This window comes from Aedes albopictus, chromosome 1 (genome assembly GCF_035046485.1).
Source record: "Aedes albopictus strain Foshan chromosome 1, AalbF5, whole genome shotgun sequence".
NCBI classification, from domain to species: domain Eukaryota; kingdom Metazoa; phylum Arthropoda; class Insecta; order Diptera; family Culicidae; genus Aedes; species Aedes albopictus.
This window is the reverse complement of record NC_085136.1, coordinates 139,140,072-139,154,648: the sequence shown is the minus strand read 5'-3', so window position 1 is coordinate 139,154,648 and position 14,577 is coordinate 139,140,072. Positions and strand designations below refer to the sequence as shown.

Sequence of the window (14,577 nt, the reverse complement as noted above, 5' to 3'; positions counted from 1 at the left end):
TAACCAATAATTTACCCATCTGTACATATGTACGTTGAGTTATTTGAATTTCATAATCACATGATATTGCTAAGATCATCGTGGATGCTGTTGACGGTCTTCTGTAGATCTAGATCACTTGATGTGAAGCCTTGGGTGGTTCGAAGAACTTAAAACATCATTGATATCATTAGTGAGAATGATATCTTAGGACCTGATTGGATATGAATCATATCTGAGAACAAGAACTTTCGAATTTCTTTCCGAGGACATCACGCCAAAGCTAAGCTTGATTATCATTTCATCTAGAGTCTAGAGTTAGATTCAGAGGACTTTATTACATATGTTTAGTTTTTAAGGGCATCTTGGAAACCTTTGATGGACCTGGTTGATCATTCTGAAGTTTCTGATGATTTACAGAACCTAGAACACCTCACGTACACGTGAATAAATTCTTTATGGTACACGCAGGTTCGTAGTACTTGATTGGGTATGCAACGTTATTTTTCATCTCGTAAAACCACGTCTTTTTGAGCCGGATTCAAAAGGTAGAAGCACAGGCCTATAATATCCCGAAACTTTTAGATCTCTGGGCTGATTTGTTATTAAATAACGGAGCTATCATTTCCAAAATTGGTTTCCAGACACATTTAGCGGAAGGATCAAGGCACCTCCTGATTTTTTTTTTTCAGATGAAAAATGTTTATCAGTTTTCCATAAACAATTTTTTCCGAAATTTTCTTTGAAATATTAATCTGAAACGTAAAAGGTTTAGACCGCATGCTTGTATCCACTATTATCAGCGCCGAAATTTGAATATCAATACCTACCAAACAAAGAGGAGGCATGCCGAACTGTTCTCCCTTATTTGCATGTTGATTAATTAATTTATTTCAATTCCGGCCTGCACTTTATCATTTGTACTTTTTGTTAAAAGCGAGCTTTTAGCTGTTAACAGCTAGCTATGGTGGCGGCCACCACCATAGCGCAGTTGCTATAATGCAACCAGTTTCGCGCCTTAAAATAAAACTAAAAAAGACAATCTTTTCCAGTTTACGTCGCGTCGGACAAAAACAGGACGTTTCCAACACCCGCATAGCCAGGCGCATTCCGTGGCAAATAAAAAACTACAAAGCAAATCACCTTCTAGGGTGAGAGAACCAATTGTAAGCGTAATGATTCTCTGTCGTGCATAGACCAGCCAATCAACCGCTACAAGTAGCATTTTTGAGTTTCCTACTGCTAGCTTCTGGTAGTAAATCAATTAAAAAAGTTTGATAATATGTATTACATAATGAAAAGTGTGAAAACGTTAGTTGTCATCTTAATTTGCTAGGAGAAATATGAAAACCATCGTTTTTCTCAGTTTTTTCATAAATCTTGATCCCATTTTAGGTACAAGGCGGTGAAATTGAACAATGATTCCTGCAGTGACGCCTTCCATTGAGTCATTATGAAATCAATCTCTATTATATGAAACGAGCTCACCAAAACGAGCTCATACATGCATCTTTTGCTCCATTGCTAAAAGTAGAACGACGAAAAAGTCAAACGATTTAACAGAGGACAATTCAAAACACCATATAACGAACACAACGAGACAAAGAGCCATTACTAGGGTAGTGAGCCACTTCGGCAGTGGCCGGTATTTTGGGCACTTTCCGCTATAACTCAGTCGATTCCAAACCAATTGACTTGAAATTTTGTACATGGCTATATACTCTACGTGTTTGACCACGTTCCAAAAATTGTGTCAATTGATTCAAAGTTGGCTGAGTTATAGCAGAAAAGTGCTCAAAATAGGAGCCCTGCCGAGATGGTTCCACTCCCCTATTCCAGCTGGACCATCTTCTTCACATCGAACTGTGAAAACTACTGTAGCGTCTACCCACAACTGCTACATTTACCCTTATCTATACATTCAGTCAAACAGCAGCAGATTTGCGCGCCCATTAGCGACAATCTCGCGCCCTCCATCCCACTCCCATCCATCTTGTTTCTATAGATATAATATTCGCCTCGCCGAAACACTCCGCTCAGAATACCATTATTTATTTATCTCAAAGGAATGCAACGAAACAAAAATGCACTTGCACCAACCAACAACGCGCCACAAAATACACGCATTTGGGGACACTGCAGGATCAAAAAAAACTCTTCCGCTGAACTGCAATTTGCTTCCTTTTTATTCTGGATCCCGCTATGATGGCATGCAGTGGATCCCATCCACCCCGCGGCCCGCACTTAGATCCACGCCGGTATTCAATAAAAATAAATCCTAATAACCAAATTGGCAGAAAGGGGTTGACCGATTCGTTAGCTGCTGTTTTCCAGCAAACAAATACCTTACCTCCAACCGATTCGACGATGATGAGTGATAACCCACGCGTAAATGGAAAGGTTACCACGGTGTCACCCACTTTCAATTAGGCGGTTGCAAGAGAAAAAAAAACTGCATTTTTCATGGCAACAACGACGACGACGACGAGCGTCGCTTCGCGGTTGTTGCAGTTTTTGCGATCTCATCAATTGACAGGCAACAAAAGAGAAAACCTGTTTCCGCCCGGGTTCGAACCGGGGACCTTCTGCGTGTGAAGCAGACGTGATAACCACTACACTACGAAAACTAATACCATTCAATAGCTTTCGTTGGCATCAGTTGCGGCGTTACATTGCGAATAGTATGGCTTGTGTTTTGGTATGAGTGAGGGATCGGCCGCTCATCGTTCGCTTGGTAACGATCTAGGTAACGATAGCTAAAAATAGAATCGCCTTCCAGAAGGAACGATGAAAGAGATGATTAAACATAACACAACACACCGTCGCCGGCCGGCCGGCCGGCCGGCTGCCAAGCCACGCGCGTGAAAAGAATGTGGTGTGGTGAAAATCATCGGAGTGCTCGAATCGAACTCGAGCAGCGGTACACGCTTTAAAAATGCTACGTGGAGTTGCATGGTAATAAAAAATGTATTTTATCCGTCCAGCTAGAGGAATCGCACTTTACGTATGTCGTGGCGATCAAGGGGTGAATAAATTGATAACGGGTACTCATCGATACAACGTAAAAAAAGGTTCTGTTTGTACGTTGTATCGAAATGAACGTTATTTTGAAGCGGAAATAAATTAGATAGGATAAATCTGGCGTGAAATTAACTTTGTTCCGAGCAGTTTTAGTGCATTTATTATGCAACATTTTTTTTAAAGACAGCGAAGTTTTATGCTCATATGCTTATTATAAAATGTTATCGTTTTTTTTTTCGGGTGTCACCCTTATTTTTTTCTTATCTCTGAAACTAAAGGGCTCTGCACGAAATTTTCTCCCTCTCTTTCGCTCTTATTGAGATTTTGTAAACAACAAGGCCAAGTAAAACTTCAAAATTCCATACAAAATCAAAACAGTGCAGTGCCCTATAAGAAATTTTAGCAATATGGTTTCTTCGGCGTAGTTGTTTAGAACGTGATTTTAAACTTTGTAGATCATTATTTTGCTCTGTATGGAAACAATAAAAAGTTGACATTGTGATCTTGAGAATCATCTGGAGTCTGGACCACCCTAATTTCACATTATTGGAAAAAAAATGTTCAAAAAACATGAATAAACCCGAAGACAGCATGTAGCTAAAACTAACAGTATATATTTTTGTTTATATAAATATGGCTCTCGGACCATTATTGATTGTGCGTTGGGTTCAGAGACGTATTTACGAAGACAAAAATGTTTGTGGGAAACCTTCAGAATCATATACACCTGAACCTAGGTAATAAGTCGGGACTGCCTAAATAGAATTTTTACCTTAATGCATTTCAAGGTTGCAAAGAAGTTTTAGAAGGGCAAGTGGCTAGCAGAGGCAAAGAGGAGAAGGGTCAAGGCTTTTAATTGTAAAGGGGGAAGGGTCATAGGGATTTCAAGGGAGTTTTAGGGGGAGGAACGGAGGCGAGGAACGGAGGCGTTTCAGGGCGCTTCAGATGGTTTCAGAGGACTTCACAGGGGTTTCAGAGGAGTTTTAAGACGTTTCAAAACGTTTCAAAGTGTTTCAGCAGGTTTAAGAGGCACCTTAGGGACCTTAATAGGCTTCCTGGTGAGCTTCACAAACGTTTTGAAACGTTTCAATGCGTTTCAGGGCGATTCAGCAGGTTTAGGTGGAGCTTAAGGGGGGGGGGGCTGTCAGAGGCTCGCAGATGAATTTCGTGGAGGTTGCATGGGGGCTTGAGAGGCGTTTTGAAGCGTTTTAGGGTATTTCAGGAGGTTTCAGAGGGGATATAGGGAGCTTCAGAAGTTCTCAGGTGGATTTCACAGAGGTTTCAAGGGGGGGTTTTAGATGCGTTTTATGACATTTCAGGAGGTTTTCGGAGGGCTTAAGGGGGCTTCAGAGGCTCACATGTGAATTTCACGGAGGTTTCAGAGGTGTTTCAATGCGTTTCAGGGCGATTTATGACATTTCGAGTTTTGGGGGGCTTCACCCTACACGGCGTCTTCGTAGTCGAACACCTTTTAAAACTTGTTATAATCGGACGGATTACGCTAAATTTGGACCAATTAATCAAATGATGTCAATCTATAATGAACATTGCGAAATGATTGACTTTACAATGTCTCGGCATAATCTGAAACAATATTTCAATAACAACAGAAATAGACACGCAGAATTTGAACGAACTACTTTTTAGACCCCTATGAAAAAACAATAAAATGCATTATTTAGAAATAGAAAACAAAATTTATGTATATGTTTATGTCTATGTACTAGTCTACGTTGGATTGACGAAATAAAGAAATAAATAAAAAAAAATGGAACTCAAAGGCTCTCAGTGAATTTCACGGAAGCGGTTTAAAGCGTTTCATGTTGTTTCAAGGCGTTTCAGGAGGTTTCCGGTGAGAATAAGGGACTTCATAGGCTCGCAGGTGATTGTTTTAGAAGAAACGATAACCTATACTCAAGGAAGTTCTTGGAGATCCTCAAACATACAATAAACACACCACTTGACAGCACATAGTTGCATGAGACAGTGTAAGCATAAATTTTATTCATAAAGCTCCAATACATCACTGATCGCGTTTGTAGATCCGATGATCTATACCCCAGGGGGTTCTCGGAGAAGCCTATATAAGCATAGAACCCACCACTTGATAGAACATAGATTCCAGAGGCTGTAAGAGTATAACCTCATTCATAATGTTTTTAGATACAACTAGTAGCTCTCGTGAATTCGATGACCTTTATCCATAGGAGTTCTAGGAATCCCTTGAAGAATTATCGAATTCATGACTGAATAGATCATAATGACCCGAGTCTGTGTGAGTATAAACCTTAGTCATAAAGCTCTTACAGACAACAAATTACGTTGGTAGATACTATGACCTATACACAAGGGAGTTCTTCGAGTTCCTCAAACAGTTCCTTCAGTTCCTTCAGCAGTTTCAATGACTTTTGTGTACTAATCCCTTCAGAAATTGTATAAAAAATCTTCTAAGCTCTGGAAAGTGTGACAAGCAATGCATTTGGTATTGCCCACTGCACGAATTTATGCTGGCCTGCTTACTCCCACACGAAATTTGAGCTTTGAGCGGTGTCGGCACCACTCAAACGTCAAATTTTCTGTGGGAGTGAGCAGGCCAGCGTAAATTCGTGCAGAGGATCATATGAAAAACCCGTATGAATGAGGCTGGGGGGGGGGTGTGTAGTAGGCAGGCCTTAGTGTATAAGTTACATCTTGGAGAAGATAACAGTTAATTAACGTTAGTTAACAGATAACGTTGTTTGATTGTATCTTACAACTTCAGAAGTGGGATCGCCAACGGTCTTTGGAATCGATTCTGTCCTGGCAAAAGCAGTATAGTTAACTCGATAAAGCGGAATCCAATCTAGGGGTTGGAAATCTCGCCGATACAAAGGAGCTACAAGAATTCCTGGGAAATCTATTCAAGATGACTGAAAGCTCGCCAAGTTTTCAAGCCGATTCAGATCTGCGTATTCTATTCTAGGGGATGGAGTTCTCGCCCATGGAAAAGCTTTCGAAAACAATCTTTCGATGGAATTTCAAGTGAAAAAAATACCTGTTGGAAAGCAGTTCAATGGACGTACCAAGAATTTCTGGGAGTCATCAACAAATCGTTGCTAAAAAAAAGTTGGGACTAAATAGAAGTTTTCCGATTGTGAAATCGTTGGAGAAACTTTTCAAGTAATCTAATATATGCTATGACGCCGCCATTTTCTGGACACATGTGAGAGGATCAAATTTATGACTGTCTCGATGAGGACATCGAGATTGTCAGAATGGCCGAGCTGTAGTAGGCAGGCCTTAGTGTGTAAGTTACATCAATATAGGCATTGACTAAGACTAAGTCCTGCCGATCATTCTGATATAAATTTGGAGAAGATCCCTATCAACCAGAATCGGTTTTCCTTTATAGTGCTTTATCTGACGATAGCGATCTCCATCGATTCAAAACGAATCGATATCGATCGATATCGAAAATCTCTCACTGGGTGATCGGGATAACACCTTTGATTGATTGTATCTTACAGGGGGAGGGGTTGAAAATTCTCAAATTCAGCGTGACGTACTAAATGGATGCTCCCTTTCTAAAAATTCAGATATTCCTCAGATATTCTCCTAGGCTTTCATCCAGGAGTTTCACTCTAGAGATAACTTAAGGAATTGCTTAAGGAACGTTTGTCCAGGAACCCACCAGAAAATGTTCAAGAATTTCTTCTAGGAATCTCTAAACGTATCATTTTGTCTGTGGTATCATCAAGAGTAATATTTAAGAACCCCCTCAGACAATCCTTCAAGGATTCTTTCGAGAATTCTTCCAAATTTTGTTTGTGCAATTTCTGAAAAAAAAACCTTTAATAAAAAACCGCAGCAGAGGTCTTTAAAACAGTTTCTGTAGAAATTTCTAAAGGAATCCATGAAGAAACCTTCGTCTACAAAAATGTCTGAATAAATCACAGGGAAATTCATGAAGAAATCTCAGGAGGAGTTTCTGGAGAACTACAAACTAAAAACTGAAGTTTCAGTAATATGAAAAACATGATTTTCTGAATGTATTTTTGTATTTTTTGTATTTTTCTGTGGACGTATTTTTGAAGGAATCCCTTTAGGAATACCTGGGAAACGCTTGTGTAAGCTTCTGAAAAGGGGGCATCCATTAAGTACGTCACGCTTAGAGGGGGGAGGGGGGGTTCCGGAAAGTGTGACAAGCAATGCTTTAGGTATACGAAAAACCCGTACGAAGGGGGGAGGGGGGGTCAAAAATTCCCAAATTTTGCGTGACGTACTAAATGGATGCCCCCAAAGATCCTCAGAAAATAATAATTTGGGTGAGTTACGCATCCATAGAAAGCAGTGGATCACAGATTACACGCCAAAGTCGTGATATAGCGAGCAAAAACACGAGGAGCCAAAGCCGTAGCCCGTCAGCGCTATTCGGCTCTCAAGAAGGGAGTGAAACGCTTATGTAGGCGGGACAAAAGAGCGTGGCCGGACTCCCTAGGTGACAAAGGCGAGAAAGCCGCAAATACCACCGGTGCCATTCACCCGATGTCTCACGTCGCCTTAGTGGGACTAAAACAGTGGTGCTCAGGCTGAAGGATACCGCGGACCAAATTTATAATTCGGGATCAGGGTTGTTAACGTTAATCAACGATTAACGCCGTTAACGTTAATTTTCATCCGAATCAACGTCAACGGCTTTGCGTTGATTTTCTAGCCAGTTAACGTTAACGTCAACGGAATGCGTTAAATTAACGTCAACGAATGCCGTTAATTTTGGCGTTGATTGATGTAATATGCTTTGTGATCTGTGTGACTCTTGTGGGTTTTTTTTCAATTTTTGGATAGATTATTATTTGTGTTTGACAAGTTTTTTTTTCATTACTCACTAGCAAGACAATTTTTTTTGAGGAGCTTGTGCGCCGGCATTTGACAGTGTCATAATTGAATCTACATATAACGTCCACGTCAAGAACCTGCAAAATGCTTTGCCGACTTACTCAGGAAGCGTGAGTTTATGCTTCGGAGGGAAGTAATGGTGTTAGTGTATTATTCACCTTCAGCTGTGAAACTGAGCGCGCTTGTTATGCAATACACCCAACGTGCTCGTCTTTGGGACTGGAAGTGCCCAAACCGCTCTAATTTTGTCCATGACTATCCCCCGGTGTCTTTAGGCTACCCACATGTTGTTTGTGAACAATTATGAAACGTGACTCATCTTAAGTAGCTATTGAGTTGATCACAGTAGCCATCCATGCAAATGTCAAAAATTTTCCCATTGGTTTCTAGTTTCAGAGTTATCTCAGCAAGAACTCAAGCAACGTTACCTGAATAAACCACTACTGCATTCAGGTTTAGAGGACAGCAAAATCTAAATCATGCATACCTAGATAGTTTGTTTTACCGAAGGCTGACGTTCAATTCTAAACGCGAAAAATAAAGGAAGCTGATGTAAGTACCTAGCTAGGTTAAAGTTTCCTTTCTTGTAAATCATGTGAAAGGAGTTATATGTATTTCGAGTCAATATTTTTTTTCCTGAATCATTCGTTCTAGTTGTTTTGTCGGCCATCTTTTCAATTATGCTTTTAAAACGGCCAAGGTTGCTTCAAATGCTTCGCCCATGAAAAAGCGCCCATATTAGTGGACTAATAACTCTTCGCGCACTAGGCAAAGCTCCAATATGTCGCCTAAAGAGTTGCCACTTATAATATTGGGTTAGCTAATGGGGCAAGAGAGCAAATGCTTGGTCTAAACGAATGCATAATTTGATGTTGCCCACAAGACAACTGGTCAAGGACTTACAGTTGATGGATATTTTGGTTCCAAATTCCACCGCTAGGCGGTGCTAGTGAGCTAATAAATTTTGTTTTTCATATAAATCAGGAAAATTTGCAAAAACATGCAACTAGCGCCGCCTAGCTACAGAAACTCGAACCAAACGATAATTATTCTGAAAGCCCTTGATCTACCAAACAATTTTGCCGAAGACACCATCTTTCTAAAGAATCAGAATGCTTAGATATGTGAAATGTAAAATTTGTACGCTCTCTAGCACCGCCTAGCGGTGAAATCACGATTCATACGGCCCATATTCTGAAAGCCCTTGACCAGCTGAACAACTTTGCCGAGGAAACCAACTCTCTAAGTAATCAGTATCCTGAGATATATGGGATGGAAATTTTTGTCAGTGTTGCATCTGCTTGTCTAAGATATCACATAAATCACAGACAAATAGATGTGACACTAACGAAATTTCAATCTCATCTATCTCGTAATCCTGATTACTTAAAGAGTTAGTGTCTTCGGCAAAGTTGTTTGGCTGGTCAAGGACTAACCGATAATAAGACTTAAGATTCAAAATTCCACCGCTAGGCGGCGCTAGAGAGCAAACAAATTTTAAATTTCGCATACATCAGCATCCTGTTTTTGTAGAAAGATGGTGTCTTCGGCAATATTGTTTGGTAGATCAAGGGCTTTCAGAATAATCACCGTTTGGTTCAAGTTTCTGTAGGAAGGCGGCGCTAGTTGCATTTTTTTGCAAATTTTCCTGATATATATGAAAAACAAAATTTGTTAGCTCACTAGTGCCGCCTAGCGGTGGAATTTTGAAACTAAAGTCATATTATCGGTTAGTCCTTGACCAGCCAAACAACTTTGCCGAAGACACCAACTCTCTAAGTAATCAGGATCATGAGGTATATAAGATTGAAATTTCGTTAGTGTCACATCTATTTGTCTGCGATTTATGTGATATCTTAGACAAGCAGATGAAACACTGACAAAATTATATATGTACTACAATTAACGTAAAATTAACGGAGTCGTTAACGTTAAATCAACGCTCCGCGTTAACGTTAACGTTGATCAACGCTTCCAAAAAATCAACGGAAGAATCGTTGATCGTTACAATTAACGTTAACGAATTAACGAAACGGCGTTAATCGTTGATTAACGTTAACAACCCTGTTCGGGATCAACCGGCGGGCCGCATAGAATATCGATGAACAAAAACAACAAAAAGAACCATTTTACAACACAATTATTGAAAATCTAAACCGTTCATCTAAACCGTGTATAAGGGTCAAACTTGCTTCATGTAGTTTTTATTTTTCGTTAAGTAACAAAAATTGACTAATAACTGTGGTTCTACAATATATTTAGCAGAACTTTTTTTTTGTATTTTAAGGAAAACAAAACACAATTTAGATTCATAGGTTTGCTTTAGAAAAATGTTTGAGTTTCAAATTGAAATTTAAACAAACAATTTAGGAGTCGCCCCTAGGTTGCCTTGAAGCCACTTCAGAAATTTCTCATGCAACTTTTATATGTTTTTTTTTTCTGAATCGCTCCAAAAATACTGGATCTTCTTTTGAACTTTATTCTGGAGTTGGTCCAGAAGATTTTCAAACAATTTCTTTAAAAGCTTATCTTAAAATTGCTTATTCAGAAAATTTTCTGGAGTTTCTTATAGTATTTCTAGAATTCCTTTGGAACGCATCCAAGAACTTTTCTTGGATTTACCTTTGGAGTTGCTCTGAAGTTGCTTCACGAATTTTTCATAAATCTTTTCCAAGTATTCCTTAAACAGCTTCCGGATTTTTGCTGAAGCTTCTCTAGAAATTTTCCTGGAGTTTCTCGAAGATTTTGTTGAAGTATTTCCATAAGTCTCTTTTGGAGTTGCAGCTAAAGATTTTTATTAAATTCTTTTAAAATTGAAGTTTTCTATGAACTTCAACAGAAACCAGAATGTTTCATAAATATTTCCAAAATGCCTCCAGGAATGTTCCTAGGCTGCTATCGAAATTTATCCTAAAGATGCTCCGGATTTTTTCTGCTTGGGATTTTTTACAATTATTTCTAACAGTTCTTGCCGATCGCTCCTCAGTGGCGCAGGTCTTACCATCAACGTCAACAAGACTAAATCGTGGGATGTAAATAAGGTCAACCCTTCCAGCTTCACGGTAGCTGGGCAAGCAGTGGAGAATATATAAACCTTTCAATATCTTGGTAGCCAAATAGGGGGCGATGGTGGCACCAAGATCTACATATCTGTGCTGCTGTACGTCAGTGAAACCTGGAGTGTGTCAGTGGATAACACTCAACGGCTGCAGGTCTTCATCAATAGATTCCTGCGGTATATAATTCGTTGATGGTAATCTGCAACGTGGAGCTCTATCGTCGATATCATCAAAAGCCGATAGAGAAAGAAATTCGGTTGCAAAAGTAGAGCTATTCAAACACCATCAAGCCAGCCTGTCTCTACTAGCTACCATACACATTTGTCTAAGAGTTGTAGTCTATCCTTTTTATAGCCCTTTTTGTAGTGTCGCTCTTATTCCTAATATAGCTTAAATGTGTAAAAACCTTGAGATGATTGTACCTTCAAATACAAATACCTTGGAGTGTTGCATTATGTGTACATTGTAGAGTTGGTGTGTAGAATTGGAATAAAGGATCAATTGTATTTCGTCGCGCAACCAAGGCACATGTGTTCTGGTGTTCTATCCGAAGTCCGATACAACATTTGGCGTACGAGGAAAAGTCGGAAAGCGCGGAACCTGTCGGAAATTGTGTAATTACTTATTGGAAGGGTTTCAGTGGCAGAATCGGTGGTGAGATTTAAGAAAAGTGTTTGCACCTGTTGTTTCTTCGATTGCTAGGGATGTGCGGGTAAAACTTGTGAAAAATTGTGTATTTCGTTTACTGATTTGGAAGCATTGGCGAGTGTTCCATGCGATGGAAAAAATGGTGGCAGCGGGTTGAAACGAAGAGTGGTTTCTGGGATTTTTTTTATTACCTCAGATAAGGGTGAAAAAGTGATTTGAATTGATTACGAATTGGGGAAAATCATGGAAAGTTAAAAGTAAAACCAGTAGGGGTACCTCGTGGTGATACTGTGATGGAGATACAGCGTGGAAAATGTAAAATGGCCGACTTTAGAAGAAAGAGTTGTTTTTGTGTGTTTGTGTGTGATGAAGAAAACCGAACCGCAGCATACGAGAGGAACCAGAGATGCCATACTTAAGTGAGAAACGAAAACGGATATTGGGGTTGTGGAAAGCTTATGAATTGTGAAAATAGGGAACACTGGATTCACAATGGGGAAGTTTATAAAAGAACGTAGCCGAGAAATTGCTTCACAACGGAAAATTGTGAAACGAGAATTGAGTCGGAGACTGGATTTACAATGGGAAGTTATGAAGCGTGAAATGAGTCGAGCACTGGATTCACAAGGGGGAGTTTATGAAATGTGAATTGAGTCGAGCACTGGATTCACAACAGAAGTTTAGGAAGTGTGAAATGAGTCGAGGACTGGATTCACAAGGGGGAGTTTATGAAATGTGAAATGAGTCGAGCACTGGATTCACAATGGGGAGTTTATGAAATGTGAATTGAGTCGAGCACTGGATTCACAACAGAAGTTTAGGAAGTGTGAAATGAGTCGAGCACTGGATTCACAAGGGGGAGTTTATGAAATGTGAATTGAGTCGAGCACTGGATTCACAACAGAAGTTTAGGAAGTGTGAAATGAGTCAAGCACTGGATTCACAAGGGGGAGTTTATGAAATGTGAAATGAGTCGAGCACTGGATTCACAATGGGGAGTTTATAAAGTGTGAAATTAGTCGAGCACTGGATTCACAAGGGGAAATTTGGGAACAGTGAAATGAGTCGAGCACTGGATTCACAATAGAGCGCTTATAAAGTGTGAAAATAGTCGAGCACTGGATTCACAATAGAAGTTAAGTAAATCAAACGAAATGAGTCGAGTACAAAATTCTGTCTTAGAAAGACAGGATTTTGAGTATTAGTAACTGATAAGAAATGGAATAAATTGGGGAGATTTTTTTTTAACAAGCACTTGCAGGAAAAATCCAAAATGCGAAAGGAGTCGTGAACTGAACTTGCGTATGGAACTAGATAATAGAAAGGCTATTCATGAACTTCCGAGTGCTGTTAACGAATGCTGGAATTTATCATATTTTAGCCGATTTTAAGTAAACCAAGCATTTTGTATTATACTAAAAGCCTTTCGAAGAAACAACACGTGTTATTTTTATTGAAGGGTAGAAAATGAATTTTCATTTTGTTTTCTTTAGAAAATGGATTCATTGAGACCCGTCAGACCTTTTGATTCGAAAGTTGACCAGTCCCAGCTGGCATTGGAGTGGAGTCGTTGGAAACGTAGTCTTGAATACTATTTGGAAGCAAGCGGAATAGTCGGCCAGCGTCAAAAGCGAAATCAGTTGCTTTTCTTGGGAGGATCTGATTTGCAAGACATTTTTGACAACCTTCCAGGAGTAAATGAGGTTCCTCACGTAGCAATTGATCCGCCATTTTATGACATCGCTATCGAGAAACTGGATGCTCATTTCCAACCCACTCGTCGAAGAACTTATGAACGTCACGTTTTTCGTCAAATTTCGCAAAAAGTTGGAGAGCGATTCAACGATTTTGTAATGAGACTGCGAACTCAGGCCAACAGATGCGAATTTGATCAAGATGGTGGATCCGTACGTGACAGTATGATTATCGACCAAATCGCCGAAAAATGCCTTTCTCCGGCTTTGAGAAAGAAGATTTTGGAAAAGGACAGACCATTGAGCGAAGTTGTTGCAATTGGGAAAACAATCGAGGATGTGGAAATGCAGTGTAAGCAGTTGGTTGGCGCACCCTCGGTTGAAACTGTAAACAACATCAGGTCGAATCAAAATCTCATTTTCCAAAAGATGCCGCAGTTCAACCAACCCGAAAACTGGTCTATGCATCCTTCGAAGGAACGACAATTCCAGTACTCAAGAGCTCAACAGAGATCTTTCATGCCGGAATTCCGAGCAAATCAGAAAAGTTCATCTGGCGTTCGACCAAATCAGAAAACATTCGGGAAACGGACTTCGTTCATCGAAACCAGAATCTGTTTTAGCTGTGGACGACGTGGACATCTGAAAGGAAGTGCGGATTGCCCGGCACGAGACCAGCAGTGTGCGAAGTGTGGATCTAAAGGACATTTCGCAAAGTGGTGTACCAAACGGAACTTCGAGGGACCCAAAACAGAGCCTGTCGCCAAACGAATTAAAGCAGTTTTTGGAGAAGAAAGTTCCCGGAAAGAGCTATTGACGAGGGAAGAAAAGGAAGATGAAATTTGTTATGTTATGGGCCAGAATGTCTTTCAGTTCCAAATCGGGGGTGTTGGGGTCGAAATGGCTATAGACACTGGCGCTGCTGCAAACCTCATTGATCTCGCAACATGGAACAAACTGCGAAAATCTGGAGCAAACTTCACTTTTCAGAAACAACCGGATCGCTCATTTAAAGCTTACGGGACAGAGCAGCCACTAAAGTTAGTTGGTATGTTTGGAGCAGTCATTGAAGCACAGGACAATAAAGCAGAGGCAACATTCTACGTAGCTGAGAACGGGAAACAAAATTTGCTTGGGGACGAAACAGCAAAGATACTAAAGGTTCTGAAGATCGGTTACAATGTCGGAGCATTACAAGAAAATGTTTGTTTTCCGAAAATGAAAGGAATCCTTGTGGAAATACCAATTGACCCCAGTATCAAACCGGTTCAACTACCGTATCGGCGAGTTCCATTTGCAAT

The 14,577-nt window shown here is 40.0% G+C and overlaps 1 protein-coding gene and 1 non-coding gene across 7 annotated transcripts in view; one reads left to right on the top strand and one right to left on the bottom strand.

Annotated features, from left to right (window-relative positions):
• LOC115259365 (uncharacterized) overlaps nucleotides 1-14,577 on the top strand; it is a 298,623-nt gene that overhangs the window by 278,930 nt on the left and 5,116 nt on the right. The window lies entirely within an intron of this gene.
• Nucleotides 2,534-2,606, bottom strand: Trnav-cac (transfer RNA valine (anticodon CAC)). Its single transcript has one exon. It is a non-coding gene; the product is annotated as a tRNA-Val (tRNA).